The sequence below is a fragment of the Triticum urartu genome, chromosome 3A (genome assembly GCF_056163025.1).
Source record: "Triticum urartu cultivar PI428250 chromosome 3A, HENAU_Tu73, whole genome shotgun sequence".
Classification (NCBI taxonomy): domain Eukaryota; kingdom Viridiplantae; phylum Streptophyta; class Magnoliopsida; order Poales; family Poaceae; genus Triticum; species Triticum urartu.
This window is the reverse complement of record NC_141875.1, coordinates 32,222,712-32,239,197: the sequence shown is the minus strand read 5'-3', so window position 1 is coordinate 32,239,197 and position 16,486 is coordinate 32,222,712. Positions and strand designations below refer to the sequence as shown.

At 46.1% G+C, this 16,486-nt stretch overlaps 1 long non-coding RNA gene and 1 pseudogene across 1 annotated transcript; one reads left to right on the top strand and one right to left on the bottom strand.

Annotated features, from left to right (window-relative positions):
• Positions 1 to 6,515: 6,515 nt before the first annotated feature.
• On the bottom strand, positions 6,516 to 8,120 carry LOC125547802 (uncharacterized). The gene is made up of 2 exons (XR_007300783.2): positions 6,852 to 8,120; positions 6,516 to 6,769 (listed from the first exon to the last, which is right to left on the bottom strand). It is a non-coding gene; the product is annotated as an uncharacterized LOC125547802 (long non-coding RNA).
• A 5,092-nt stretch (positions 8,121 to 13,212) lies between these two features.
• Positions 13,213 to 15,665, top strand: LOC147978191 (protein FAR1-RELATED SEQUENCE 5-like; annotated as a pseudogene).
• The last annotated feature ends 821 nt before the right edge of the window (positions 15,666 to 16,486 follow it).

Genomic DNA, 16,486 nt, shown 5'->3' with positions numbered 1-16,486 from the left:
AATAGTTCATTGATGGGCGGGGAGGGCAGGTCTGCAAGGTGTTGGGAAAACCTTTTCTTTATGTGAACAACATGGTATGGTATTGTTCTTAATTCAACCTTGTTTGCAAATTCAAGTGTTTGCTTTGAAGGATGACACAAATCCCACGCAAGGAACATGTTAATATAGTTTTGTGCAACATATATTTTTCATCATAGCGATGGGAAACTGACTGGTGCAGGTGCCCTTCTAATTGGTGCTCTATGTATGTTCTCATTTGGTTCAGGTTGATTTTTGTGTATTCTAAGTTCTACACGCCAAAGACTGAAATACACGAACATGATGATGATTATGATAGAGGAAGTACAATGGCAAGCACCAATCAGTGTGAGGTAAAAACATAAAGCCGAGAAGCAACACCTGTTGATGTTCTTTCTTATGTGATCAGCAAATAACCTGCAATGAAGAATTCTAAGGATAATTTGCTTGCTATGGTTGTCACTAAAATCCTATTTGTAATTATCTTTTGGCTCATAATTATGTCTGTCATTCTAAAGACATGTTGTGACTGCAATGAAGGTCTCTTATATATATGTTAGATGTCATTTCTAATTCATGTTATCACTATTCTTGCCTTGTTAAGCCGAGACCAAGTATTGTTGGTCATTTTTTAAGATCAGGAGCCAACTAGCCACCCTAATCTAAGCGTTGGATATTGGAAAGTTTGAAGAAGCCCAACATGCATAGACAAGCTTAAATTAAGATCCCAACTAGCCGCCCTGATGTGTGTAGGCAAGATTAGTGCGTATAATCCCGCCTCAAGCGGTGCGCCTGGGCCAGGAATGCAAGATAAGCCATCTGATGGGAGCGATGAGAACGACGAGTGCGTAGAACGTCCTCTTTTTCCTACGCGTCTTGTGAGTTGCCGACTATAGTGGGCCTTCAGTCCGGTCACACCTGTGTCCTGTTTAGAGGATCTACTAAGAGCATCTACAGCTGGACCTCTCAAACCAATCTTATACGACCGGGCGGGCCGACCGGTCATTGCCCGGTCGTGAAAATCTGATTCAGACAGGCTCCTCAAACGGGCCTCAAACACCCGGGCTGACCGGCACCCCTCGTATCTAGCCTAAATATGAGGCGGATATGGGGCGTCCGGGCACGCCCGCCGACCCTGCTACAGGTCATAGCGGTCCCACCTGTAGCGACCGAAGCTCCTCCTTCTCTCACCTGCAGCGACCGAAACTCCTCCATCTCTCATCGGTGCAACCAAATTTTAGTCCCACATCACCGGGCGAGGCGGACGCCACCCTGCTTAAATAGCTGCGCCAGCGGATGGCGGCAAGCTTGGTTGTTGTTGTTGTGTAGGTCTATCAATTTTCGCATGTGTGATCGAGATAAATTTGACACTAGACTGCATTTCATTGACTGGTGATTGTTCATCGAGTGTCAAGTTTGTCTCGATCATATACGTTGATACCTCTACTACAATGACAGTAGATTTTTATTTTATTTTGACGCATAGACACATAGTGATTCAAAAAAAGCCGACACCAATGTTCCCTATGTGAAGGAGATAGACCCTGACTATGAATTGTCTATGTGATAAAGATAGAAGATTCATAGTAAGAGTCCATATCCTTAACAAAGGTTGCAATCATGTCATAAGCTCATCCTTCTGGACGACCCGGATATTTAAGCTGGTCGACTAGCTCATAAGTCGGCGAGGTGAGACTAATACAGGTGTGAAAATGTTAAATATGAGTAATTTTCGGTGCCCAGCCGTCCCAAGACGAACAGGATGATCGACGTGCATGGCCCTGCATGTAACAGATGTTTTGAAATAGGATACGTGGTTGTAAATTATAAAATTTGAGGGATTCCCGGTCACTGTCCGTGGGCGCGTCCGCGGGCGTTTGAGGGTCCAAATTTACAACCTCGGTTGTAGATGCTCTAAAACTACAAACGTCAAAATCCGGCCCGAAACAACCGTTCACAGAGACAGTGACCAGACAACACCCAAAAAATTGATTCCACAACCACAACTTTGAATGCATCATTTCCTCCATTTCAAGGAACTTATCGTGGAATCTAGGCCCACTAGGACTGAAAGACCTTAGGGTACGAGTGGCTCCCACGTATGCCGGTGTTTCAAATCAGCAACTCTATATTATTACATGCAACATGACATGTAATCTAAGCGGAGCTCATCCGCCTCCATAGTGCCCATGTTCGGCGGCCGGCTGTGTCCCTCGAAGTGTTGCTCTAGTTGTCAACGAGGAATAGTAGGACATGAGACACTGACCAGCTCACGGGACTCGAGGCGTCGCCGTCTCCCATGTCTTACACTTCCTAGTCGGAGCCGTCGCTTGCATGTCACCGATGGACGTGAGATCGATGATGGATCCATCCTGGGAGGAGCCGACAACGTCCACCACGATGCGGTTGCAGCGCCCGGGGTGGCCGTGCAGCATACGGGGCGCTAGAGAATGCGACTCCGCTTCGCCAACGTCCGCGAGGGCTACCGCCACCTCCCACGCCTGCTTCCTAGCACGGCAGGCACGCCACACCATATTTTTGTCAGCGGACACCCATGCGTTCACCTCTGCCTTATTGCGCCAACGAAGCAGTTGCACATCCACCTAAGCGTTCGGATGCCAGACGGACCGCACCGCCTCCGGTGAGGCAGCGGCGACACACCTCGCGCCGGATCCATGTGCCATTTGGGCGGACGCAATGGATTCCTGGCGGAATGAGTCTGAGCACTATCGTCGGGCGGCCTCCTCCCGGGAGCGGCGGAGCGCAAGGCGGAGGTTCATCTGGACACTAATTGGAGAGCCCGAGCATTTGGGCCGGCTATGGGGAGGCTGGTTGAGTGGCAGTTTTTCATATGGACACTGACCGGACAGCCCGTTCGGGCGATCGGGGTGGATATGGGTGGTCCGGTTGTATATGCTCTTAGGCATTGTTCGGTTAATCTTCCTCCCATGGGATTGGAGTGGATTTTGGCCCATAAGGCATTTAATCCCCCTCAATCTCTTCCAACCCCTTTCAAGTCCACCTCATCAACCAAACAAAGCGTTAAAGTGCAGAATAATGTGTACTCTGTCATCATTGCCTAACGCTACTCCATGCGAAGTAACGAATCGATGAATTTCCTCGCCGTGTAGACCATCACTATTAGGGAAAAGCTTATAGGTAGAGGCTTAGCAATACGTGCTTCGCTACCCATACTGTCACTGCGTGAGGACACCACGAGATTGAACCCATCACAAAGCACATCTCCCATTGCAAGAAAAATCAATCTAGTTGGCTAAATCAAATCGATAGACCGGAGAGAAATACAAAGCTATCTTAATCATGCAGAAAAGAGTTTAGAAAAGACTCAAAAAATATTCATAGATAATCTGAACATAAATCCACAATTCATCGGATCTCAACAAACGCACCGCAAAAAAAGATTACACCGAATAGATCTCTGAAAACATCAAGGAGAACATTGTATTGAAGATCAAAGAGAGAGAGAGAGAGAAGCCATCTAGCTACTAGCTATGGACCCGTCTGTGGTAAACTACTCACACATCACTGAAAGGGCAGCAAGGTTGGTGTAGAGGCCCTCCGTGATCGAATCCCCCTCCGGCGGAGTGCCGAAAAAGGCCCCAAGATGAGATCTCATGAGAACAGAAGCTTGCGGCGGCGGAAAAGTATATTTGGTGTGCCCTCTGGCATAGGGGGATATTTGGGTATTTATAGAGCTGAGATTAGGTTAGGAGGTCCACGGGGGGCCCACAAGCCTAGGGCCCTCCCCTGGGACGTGCCCTGAGGGCTTGTGGCTCCCTCGTGGGTCTTCTGGCCTCTTCCCGAAGCTTTGTGGCCGTCTTCTGGTCCAAGAAAAATCCTCAAAAAGTTTCGTTTCGTTTGAACTCCGTTTGGTATTGATTTTCTGTAGAGACAAAAACAAGGAAAAGATAGCAACTGACACTGGACACTAGGTTAATAGGTTAGTCCCAAAAAATGATATAAAATAACATATTAATGCATATAAAACATCCAAGATAGATAATATAATAGCATGAAACAATAAAAAATTATAGATATGTTGGAGACATATCAGGCTTCAAGGTGACTACCTCGACACCGGCCACCCCGACTCGACATCGACCACGGCGTCCCTCGACATCGGCTACCTTGACCACGGCTACACCACACTACACTCTCGACTCCATCGACATCGGCACAATGGGCTACCGCCTTGCTTGAGCAACCTCGTCGATTTCCACTCCAGCCACGACTTCCTCGGTGCATCGACCATTACGGCTGTGAGGGGATGTCTGTTGGCTTACCTTCGGATTCTTCTCCAGTATCACCGTCTGCGTCGCTATCATTGTGACTGTGGAGGATGTTGAGTATTATGATTATTAGGAAAGATAAGATAACGTAGAATCTTACCCTACCTTGTCTTGTACTCCAAATTGATCATTGTACTTCTATATATATGCCCACGAGGCTCAAACTATAAACATCGATTCCACCGATCCCTCCGTATCCCTTCCAACACTCGTGCAAGGAACATTCATTTCTGTTTTTTGAGCGAATGCTGAGGGAAAATTCCGCACGATCACGTGAGCCCTCCAGGAGTAGCATATATATATATATATATATATATATATATATATATATATATATATATATATATATAGTTATTCTGACAACACTTCCGCACTGCATGCTCAACGCGAGGGCACTGGACTTTCTTTAGCTAGAGCACTGCATTACAGAGACTAGTGAACTTCGTGTCGTAAAAAACTGTACGCAGTGTTTTCTTGGTACTGTTTTTGCTCTAGTTTTTTAACCGTTTATCGGAACGAGGCGTATGATATACCGTTGGAAAGCTATGGATTAGGCGCAACTTCGCCATGTTGAACACTTTTCAAGATTCCTTACGGTTTAAGAGCAGTTTTGAAAATGGTGCGGCCCATGACATGTGACAGCGAGTGTTTTTTCGCATTTTTTTCTAAACCGCTTATCAGAATGATGCAACTGATTGGATAGATATCTTCGAGGCGCATCTTTTTCATAACTATTGTTTTCTCTAATTTGTTACTGTTTAAGAGCAGTTTCAAATTTACTAAATCGTGGAATTCTGTTTTTTGAAATTTTTGCAATTTTCGGTACTGTTTTCGCTCTAGTTTTTGAACCGTTCGTCGAAACGAGGCGTGTAATACGTCGTTGGAAAGCTACGGACAAGGCGCAACTTTCATATGTAGAAATGGTTTTGAGATTCCTTACAGTTTTAAGTTAATTTTGAAAATCGTGCGGCGAACGACGAGAGGCAGCGGTCGTTTTTCGCAAAAAATTTATAAACTGGTTGTCGAAACGATTCAAATGATATGCCGTTGGAAAGATATTGACGAGACGCAACTTTTTCATGTAGAACACTCTCTCTAATTCCTTACGGTTTAGGAGCAGTTTTAAATTTATCGAAATGCGGACACTCTGTTTTTCGCAACACCCAAATCGACGTGGGTACTTCAACCGACCGAAAACCGCACTGCATCGGACGAACAACCGCACTTCATTGGACAAACAAGTACACTGCATGAATTCTTTTTTGTGAGACGTAAATTTTCCTAAACGAGGTGGAGTGCATTTTATGTCGAGTGTTGGTGAACCACTATACTATGAAAGTGAACCTGGAGACTATCGTAAACGAGCCGTACTGCATTAAATAAAAAACCGCACTTATTTAGACTAAAAACACACTTCATTAGACAGACAAGTGCACTTCATGATTTCTTTTTTGTGGGACGTAAATTTTCCCAAACGAGGTGGAGTGCACTACTTTTAGACTGAAATCCGCACTTCATCGGACGGACATGTGCACTGCATGATTTATTTTTCATGGGACGTCCATTTTCCCAAACGAGGTGGAGTGCACTTCATATCGAGTGTTTGGTGAACCGCAATACTATGAAAAGCGAACCTCGTGACAACATAAACAGGCCGCGACACTACCGAAAGTGAACCGCTTGAGCTTTTTCCAAACTCAATATTTTTTACTTGCGTAGATCAGGCGAGTGGACCGCAGGAACTGAGCAAGTAAACCACATGTAATGAGAAGTGAGCTGCTTTCCGAGGTGTTTTTGTTTCGGAAAACCACAAAGGTGTTTTATGGCAAACTTCGTGAGAGAACAAAGTGAGCTTCAAAATTACCATGTGCTATATCGAACAGAGAGTACTGCAAATAGAAAATCATGCAGTTTTTTTTGCCATCTCCCTAACTTTTTTTGCACTTCACATTGGGCTATGGATTTTGCATCAGACGGAAAATCGCACTGCAATGTCGAACAGAGAGTACTGCAAACGCTTATCTGTTACTGTTTTTTGATACAAGGCGAGTGCACTTCACAATCAAAGAAAAAGCAAACCTCGACACAATTTTAAGTGAATCGCATTACTTTTTTTCATTTCCTTAACATCTTTGCATTTCACATTTGGAACGGCAACACACTCGAAACTGAACCACAACACGCTCAAAGCTGGACCACATTACTGAACCACAACACGCTCGAAGATGGACCACATTACTGTAAGTCAACCACATTTTTTTAGATAAATAACAAGAAATTCAGCATGCACACGAACTGCAATGCTCGCACAATCTCTGTACTATGAGACGGGGTGAAACGAACTGCAATGCTCCCACAATGACAGGGGGACTTCAAAAATAGCGAACCTGCAACTAACTTCTCGCTGCCGTCGACCGAGATGCACCGAGGACCCAAGCGACCTGCAATGAAGAGGAACATGCACTGCTCATCGTCAGCGGAGAACAATAGCGAACGATTTGATCTGGGCATTTTTTGTCTTACCTAGCCGGAGTCTAGTGATGGCGTCACTGGCCATGGCAACTTTTTGTCGTACCTGCTGGTACGCCATAGTCCAAGGGGAAGGATCCGGTGTGGGGGACCTGCACGCTCACCGGCCAGCCACCAAAAGAACTGCATCCCTTTGTTGCAAAACAATCAAAAGTGAATCCAAAAAAAGACGACCGAACTGCAGTGCGAGCCACACACTCGCCGCCAACGAACTGCAGGCCGCTGTTGCCTGTGGTGCTCGCCGTAGTAAGTATCTGGAAGAGGGGTTTACAGAGAGAGGGGGGACTGCAGTGAGACGGTGGTGTCGCCGGGTAGGCGAATCTAGCGGTGGCGAGCTGGATGCGGTGGCAGAGGGGCTGGGGATCCCGACGGTCACGGCAGAAGACCAGGGGCGGCGCGCGGTGAACCAGCTGAGCTTTCGAGCTTGGATCCACCGGTGGCTTGACGGAGCAGACCACATGGCGCCCGGCGGGCTGGAGCAGGGGCCGGTGGCGCTCAGTTCCGTCGCCACGGGGCGGTGAGGCAAGGCAGGGCTGTAGCGGATCCAGAGGTCGGAAGGGTGGATCCGGCCGCGGCGAGCTCGCTAGAGGGGTGGGGAGACAGGAGAGCTCGTCGGAGAGGATGGGGGCGACAGAGCTCGCCAGAGGGGAGGGGAAGGGAAGCAGGAGAGCCTAGATCCAGCGCCGCTTGTACTAGGAGTTGCCGCGGGGGGGGGGGAGGCTGGCGGGGAAGGAGGTTGCAGGGACGATGGTAGGAGGTCACAGAGGATCCATCCACTGGGCCTCGACGGAGCAGCGTGGGGCGAGATGGAGCGACGGATGCGGTGGCAGGTGGAGATGGGGGAAGGGGAGGGGAACCTGAGGGCTGTGGGGGAGGAAGCCCGTGCGATGGCGTCGGTGCCTGCACGCCGGCCGGATGGATAGAAGGTGGGTCAGGGGAGGCGTTGCGGGGGGCTCGCCGCAACGTGGATTCGGCACCGGCGTGGCCTCGATCGGCGGCTTGGAGTCGCGGGATGGCTGGGCGTGGGCCTGGATCCGGTGGCTGGGAGTCGCGAAAGTCGGCGCGACCTGGATCCGGCGATGGGAAGTCACGGGGCAGCGCCGGGCGGGAGGAGGAGTAGGCGGGGCGGCGCCGGGCAGGAGGAGGAGTAGGCGGGGCGGTGCCGGGCGGGAGGAGGAGGAGGAGGAGGCGGGGCGGCACCGCTCGGGAAGAGGAGGAGGATGTGGGGTCGTGCGGGATGGGAGGTGGAGGTGGAGGTGGAGTGGTGGGCGGGTGGGCACTAGTGGGGCGGTGGCGTTTTTTGTCTGTTCCAATGTTAGACGTAGTGTTATCAGAATAAGAGGAAGTGTTATTAGAATAAGGTCTTAAGGGGTGTTATTAGAATAGACCCACCCTATATATATATATAACCAAGAGTTCAGATCACTATACGTTTGAATGTTTTACAATACATAACTTGTGGACCTATGCTAATATAAATGTAAAATCACCCGTCCATCGTGTTGTCCTCCCCCTGGAATCGGATCAAGATCCAGTGCCTCGCCAGAGGCGGGTCACGGAGTGCCTTGCCCCCTACATCCATCGTCCAAATCAATCCTACGGCTGGCAGCATTTCACATCCAGTCAAAGGGACTCAATACAGGGGAAAACTACGCGGGCTGCCAGACACATTCTGAAGGAAATATGCCCTAGAGGCAATAATAAAGTTATTATTTATTTCCTTATATCATGATAAATGTTTATTATTCATGCTAGAATTGTATTAACCGGAAACATAATACATGTGTGAATACATAGACAAACAGAGTGTCACTAGTATGCCTCTACTTGACTAGCTCGTTAATCAAAGATGGTTATGTTTCCTAACCATGGACAAAGAGTTGTTATTTGATTAACGGGATCACATCATTAGGTGAATGATCTGATTGACATGACCCATTCCATTAGCTTAGCACCCGATCGTTTAGTATGTCTATGATCACGTTAAATAGGGCACCATCAAAATCCGTTGAGACGACACCTTATGAACTATGGTTTAGCAAGAAACCAAAGTTGTTGTTTCTGAAAGTTTGGGGCTGTGATGCTTATGTGAAAAAGCTTCAACCTGATAAGCTCGAACCCAAATCGGAAAAATGTGTCTTCATAGGATATCCAAAGGAAACTATTGGATACACCTTCTATCACAGATCCGAAGGCAAGACTTTTGTTGCTAAATTCGGAAACTTTCTGGAGAAGGAGTTTCTCTCGAAAGAAGTGAGTGGGAGGAAAGTAGAACTTGACGAGGTAACTGTACCTACTCCCTTATTGGAAAGTAGTACATCACAGAAACCTGTTTCTGTGACACCTACACCAATTAGTGAGGAAGCTAATGATAATGATCATGAAACTTCAGAACAAGATACTACTGAACCTCGTAGATCAACCAGAGTGAGATCCGCGCCAGAGTGGTACGGTAATCCTGTTCTGGAAGTCATGCTACTAGATCATGATGAACCTACGAACTATGAAGAAGCAACGGTGAGCCCAGATTCCGCAAAATGGCTTGAAGCCATGAAATCTAAGATGGGATCCATGTATGAGAATAAAGTATGGACTTTGGTTGACTTGCCCAATGATCGGCAAGCAATTGAGAATAAATGGATCTTCAAGAAGAAGACTGACGCTGACGGTAATATTACTGTCTACAAAGCTCGACTTGTCGCAAAAGGTTTTCGGCAAGTTCAAGGGATTGACTATGATGAGACCTCCTCACCCGTAGCGATGCTTAAGTCTGTCCGAATCATGTTAGCAATTGCCGCATTTCATGATTATGAAATTTGGCAGATGGATGTCAAAACTGCATTCCTGAATGGATTTCTGGAAGAAGAGTTGTATATGATGCAACCAGAAGGTTTTGTCGATCCAAAGGGAGCTAACAAAGTGTGCAAGCTCCAGCGATCCATTTATGGACTGGTGCAAGCCTCTCGGAGTTGGAATAAACGCTTTGATAGTGTGATCAAAGCATTTGGTTTTATACAGACTTTTGGAGAAGCCTGTATTTACAAGAAAGTGAGTGGGAGCTCTATAGCATTTCTGATATTATATGTGGATGACATATTACTAATTGGAAATGATATAGAATTTCTGGATAGCATAAAGGGATACTTGAATAAGAGTTTTTCAATGAAAGACCTCGGTGAAGCTGCTTACATATTAGGCATTAAGATCTATAGAGATAGATCAAGACGCTTAATTGGACTTTCACAAAGCACATACCTTGACAAAGTTTTGAAGAAGTTCAAAATGGATCAAGCAAAGAAAGGGTTCTTGCCTGTGTTACAAGGTGTGAATTTGAGTCAGACTCAATGCCCGACCACTGCAGAAGATAGAGAGAAAATGAAAGATGTTCCCTATGCTTCAGCCATAGGCTCTATCATGTATGCAATGCTGTGTACCAGACCTGATGTGTGCCTTGCTATAAGTCTAGCAGGGAGGTACCAAACTAATCCAGGAGTGGATCACTGGGCAGCGGTCAAGAACATCCTGAAATACCTGAAAAGGACTAAGGATATGTTTCTCGTTTATGGAGGTGACAAAGAGCTAATCGTAAATGGTTACGTCGATGCGAGCTTTGACACTGATCCGGACGATTTTAAATCGCAAACCGGATACGTGTTTATATTAAATGGTGGAGCTGTCAGTTGGTGCAGTTCTAAACAAAGCGTCGTGGCAAGATCTACGTGTGAAGCGGAATACATAGCTGCGTCGGAAGCAGCAAATGAAGGACTCTGGATGAAGGAGTTCATATCCGATCTAGGTGTCATACCTAGTGCATCGGATTCAATGAAAATCTTTTGTGACAATACTGGTGCAATTGCCTTGGCTAAGGAATCCAGATTTCACAAGAGAACCAAGCACATCAAGAGACGCTTCAATTCCATTCGGGATCTAGTCCAGGTGGGAGACATAGAGATTTGCAAGATACATACGGATCTGAATGTAGCAGACCCATTGACTAAGCCTCTTACACGAGCATAACATGATCAACACCAAGGCTCCATGGGTGTTAGAATCATTACTGTGTAATCTAGATTATTGACTCTAGTGCAAGTGGGAGACTGAAGGAAATATGCCCTAGAGGCAATAATAAAGTTATTATTTATTTCCTTATATCATGATAAATGTTTATTATTCATGCTAGAATTGTATTAACCAGAAACATAATACATGTGTGAATACATAGACAAACAGAGTGTCACTAGTATGCCTCTACTTGACTAGCTCGTTAATCAAAGATAGTTATGTTTCCTAACCATGGACAAAGAGTTGTTATTTGATTAACGGGATCACATCATTAGGTGAATGATCTGATTGACATGACCCATTCCATTAGCTTAGCACCCGATCATTTAGTATGTTGCTATCGCTTTCTTCATGACTTATACATGTTCCTATGACTATGAGATTATGCAACTCCCGTTTGCCAGAGGAACACTTTGTGTGCTACCAAACGTCACAACGTAACTGGGTGATTATAAAGGTGCTCTACAGGTGTCTCCAAAGGTACATGTTGGGTTGGCGTATTTCGAGATTAGGATTTGTCACTCCGATTGTCGGAGAGGTATCTCTGGGCCCTCTCGGTAATGCACATCACATAAGCCTTGCAAGCATTGCAACTAATGAGTTAGTTGTGAGATGATGTATTACGGAACGAGTAAAGAGACTTGCCGGTAACGAGATTGAACTAGGTATTGAGATACCGACGATCGAATCTCGGGCAAGTAACATACCGATGACAAAGGGAACAACGTATGTTGTTATGCGGTCTGACCGATGAAAGATCTTCGTAGAATATGTAGGAGCCAATATGAGCATCCAGGTTCCGCTATTGGTTATTGACCGGAGACGTGTCTCGGTCATGTCTACATTGTTCTCGAACCCGTAGGGTCCGCACGCTTAAGGTTTCGATGACAGTTATATTATGAGTTTATGCATTTTGATGTACCAAAGTTTGTTCGGATCCCGGATGTGATCACGAACATGACGAGGAGTCTCGAAATGGTCGAGACATAAAGATTAATATATTGGAAGCCTATATTTGGATATCGGAAGTGTTTCGGGTGAAATCGGGATTTTACCGGAGTACCGGGAGGTTACCGGAACCCCCCGGGAGGTATATGGGCCTTAGTGGGCTTTAGTGGAAGAGAGGAGGGTGGCCAGGGCTGGGCCGCGCGCCCCTCCCCCCCTAGTCCGAATAGGACAAGGTGAGGGGACCGGCTCCCCCCCCCCCTTCCTTCTCTCTCTCCTCTTTCCCCCTCCCGAATCCTATTCCAACTAGGAAAGGGGGGATCCTACTCCCGGAGGGAGTAGGACTCCTCCTGGCGCGCCCTCTCCTGGCCGGCCGCACCGCCCCCCCCCCTTTGATCCTTTATATACGGGGGCAGGGGCACCCCTAGAGACACAAGTTGATCCAGGTGATCATATTCTTAGCCGTGTGCGGTGCCCCCTTCCACCATAGACCTTGATAATATTGTAGCGGTGCTTAGGCGAAGCCCTGCGACGGTAGTACATCAAGATCGTCACCACGCCGTCATGCTGACGGAACTCTTCCCCGACACTTTGCTGGATCGGAGTCCGGTGATCGTCATCGAGCTGAACGTGTGCTAGAACTCGGAGGTGCCGTAGTTTCGGTGCTTGATCGGTCGGGCCGTGAAGACATATGACTACATCAACCGCGTTGTGTTAACGCTTCCGCTATCGGTCTACAAGGGTACGTAGATCACACTCTCCCCTCTCGTTGCTATGCATCACCATGATCTTGCGTGTGCGTAGGAATTTTTTTGAAATTACTACGTTCCCCAACACATTCCCGCGGGCAGAGGAAAACTGCGCGGGCTGGGGCATCGGCCGCCGCCGCCGCTTCCGCCGCGCCCGCCGCCTCCGCTCTCCCACCACGCCCGCCGCCACCCTCGCCCCCGCCGCCCTCTTTCTGGCCCGCCCCCGCTCCCGTCGCCATCTCTCCGCCCCGCCGCCGCAGGAAACGGAGTGGATCGAGCTCCAGCCGCGGCCACTGAAGAAAACGGCGTCGACAGGTTCCTCCATCACCACTCCGGGCTCCTCCACCCCCTCCCCCCTCCGACGGGCTCCAACGGCTCCCTCCATCCATTCCCGCGGCTTCCCTGAAGTGGCCATTGAGCTCCAGGCCGACTCAAACAGGTAGTCGTCTTTGCTATTTAGCTGATTTTTTTATGTGTTGTGTGAAATTGATGTGTGTACTGTCCCATTTAACAGAATTGTTGTTGATTGGGCTGCGGAGTTGTGCAATTTGACAAGATTTTAGTGTTGTGAGTGTTGTGCATTTGCAAAGTGGTGTACAATGGGTGAAATTGATAAGGGAATACCTCAAGTTGGTATGAGGTTCAGAAATGTAGATGAAGCTTGGGTGTTTTGGGTTGCATATGGTGGCCGTGTAGGGTTTGATGTGAGGAAGAGAAACAAGCATGTAAGCAAGTTTGATGGTGAAGTGACTTCATGCAGATTTGTTTGTTCCAATGAGGGTCTTAGGAAAAAAATGGATAACATTGGATCATGTGCCAAAGCGTATTAGAGCTGAAACAAGAACAGATTGCAAAGCCCGGATGACTATAACATTGGATCGAGTGGGGGAAATTATGAAGTCACAGATATTGTGCTAGAACACAATCATTACCTCCAATTGCCACAAACTTGTCACTTGATGGCATCACAAAGGAAGATTTCCGAAGTACAAGCTTTTGAAATAGAAGCCGCTGATGACTCTGGAATCATGCCAAAAGCTGCACATGAGCTTGCTTGTCGTCAATTTGGTGGACCACTTAACCTCGGCTACACTTGTGTTGACCAAAAGAATCATTTGCTAAGCAAGCGGCAGAGAGAGTTGGCTTTTGGACAGGCTGGTAGTATGTTGAAGTACTTCCATGACAAAATCATTGAGAACCCATCTTTCCAATATGCTTTGCAGTTGGACTGTGAGGAGCATATAACCAACATATTCTGGGCTGATGCTAAAATGGTTCTTGACTATGCACACTTTGGCGATGTTGTCACATTTGATACCACTTTTGGCACAAACAAAGAATATAGGCCAGGTGTTTTTCTTGGACTCAATTAGTTTAGAGAAACCACCATTTTTGGTGCTGCATTGCTATTTGATGAAACATGTGACTCATTTACATGGCTTTTTGAGACTTTTCTAGCTGCACATAATGGGAAGCAACCTAGAACTATTTATATGGATCAAGATGCAGCAATGGGGAAAGCTATAGGAAAAGTCTTCACGGAATCATATCATGGATTGTGCACCTTTCATATAATGCAAAATGCTGTCAAGCATTTATCACCATTGAAGGGTGAAGAAAAAGATGAAGGGAAAGAGAAAGATGAAGGGAAAGATAAAGATGATGGGAAAGATGAAGATGATGGGAAAGATGAAGATGAGGATGAAGATGAGGAGTCTCATATTCTCACTGATTTTAGTGAATGTATATATGGCTAGGACAAAACAGAATTTCAGGAAGCATTTGACAATATGAGGCATAAAGTGCACAAGCAAACTTGGTTAGATAGTATCTACAAGTTGAAAGAAAAATGGGCTGAATGTTATATGAGAGATGTGTTTAGTTTGGGAGTGAGAAGTACACAACTTAGTGAAAGCTTCAACAATTCATTGAAAAACCATTTGAAATCAGATTTCCATATTGTTCGGTTCTTGATGCATTTTGAGAGGACAGTGGAAGTAAAAAGAAGAAAGGAATTGCAATCTGAATTTGATGCAAGGAAGAAATTGCCAAGAATCAAGATGCACACACCTATGTTGGTGCTAGCAAGCAAAGAGTACACTCCAGTTATTTTTGAAGCTTTCCAAAGTGAATATGAAAGATCCATGGCTGCATGCACTAGATCATTGGATGGGCATAACAAATTTGCAGTTGCTATTGGGAGTTTGCATGGTGATTTAAAATTCCAAGAGGAGCGCGTAGTGATCGGTGATCCTCTGACCCAAACAGCTTCATGTAGTTGTGGAATGTTCAATAGGACGGGAATATTGTGTGGACATGGTCTCAAAGTGCTTGATTTGATGAATATAAAAGTATTGCCATCACATTATTTCTTAAAAAGATGGACTAGAGAAGCACGCAATGGAAGCATACAAGATAGACAAGGAAGGAATGTGGTAGAAAATCCAAAGTTGGAAGCTCAACTTCGGTACAAAGATTTGTCTCACAAATTTCACACTTTGGCATATAAAATAGCCTACTCTCTGGAATGTTGTTTGCTGTTAGAAATGCACTTGATTGCATTGGTCCACAACTAGAGGATAAACTGAACGCAATTGCCAATGCGACGAGTAAGCCATGTAATGGCGAAGAAAATGTTGACCCAAATGTGCAGCAAACAAATGAGGTTCTTAGTGCAGAAACAAAAGAGGTTCTTAGTGCTGCAAAGTTCAAGAAAAAAGAGGTTCAATCAAAAAATTTGAGGAGAAGAAAAAATTGGTTTGATAAGTTACTCAAAGGGAAGCGCAAGGCAACTAAAGTTGTGGCATCCAAAAACCAAAGAGCAAAGGTATGTAGCAAGATGTACATGGCGTGGTGTTACCTTTCATTCATAAATTACTTATTAGAAGTTTTATTGCAGAAACAAAAGAAACATGATGGTGCAGGGCCTCAAGTAGGAGTGGAGAAGGATGGGCGCGATGAAGGAGCAAATATGGAGTTTCAAGGGTGCAACAAGATAATGAGTTACACGCAACTCTTGACAGCTACCCGTTATGATGAAGATCTGTTCTAGTATTTAGAAGCTTGTTAGATAGTATTTTGGGAGTGTCGACTAGTATTTTGGACAGTGCTTAACTATAGTATTTTGGACTTGGGGGCTAACTATAGTCTTTTGTGCCCTAAATGTACAAGTAAAAGGGCCAACACTATGTACTTGGATGATTATGTAAGAACAAATTTCTATGGTAATTTGCTTCAAAAATTAGTTTATTCACGCCTACAAAAGGCTCTGTACCGTGTTCACCTTTCTGCCCTATTAATTTCCTGAACCTCTTAACTGAATGTCCTTGTATTTAAAATGGCTTGGGTTTTCCTTTTTGCTTGATGTTTCCTAAACTGAACCGAAGTGTTTTTGCTTGCTAAATTAAACTGTATTTTGTTACGTTGTTTACAGCCTTGTAAGACTGTTGTTTTGTCAAACTCTTGCTGTTTAGATAGACTGAACTGCGTGTTAACTGAATTTATGTTCTGCTCTGTTCTTTGCATGAAGGGCCTCTGTTTCCTCTGTTTCCCCTGCCAGTTATTGTTGTTCTGTGTACAGGTGGGTATTTTGACTGTGAGTTGCTGCTGGCCGTAGGATCAACATGGACGCTGGATGGTAGGGGGCAAGGCACACGATGACTTGACTACAGCAAGGCACGGGATCTCAGTCCCCTGGAATCGGCGTGGCTGTGGGTTGCGACGCAGAGGTGTTGGTGCGACGGCGCTCATGTGGGCATTGGTGGCGTGGTTCTGGCTTGACATTGCGCATGCATGTCTAGCCCGTGTAGGCTATGGTCAAACTGTGCGGTGCCGGCACGGTCCACCTAGCAAAAGAAATAAATACACTGTCAC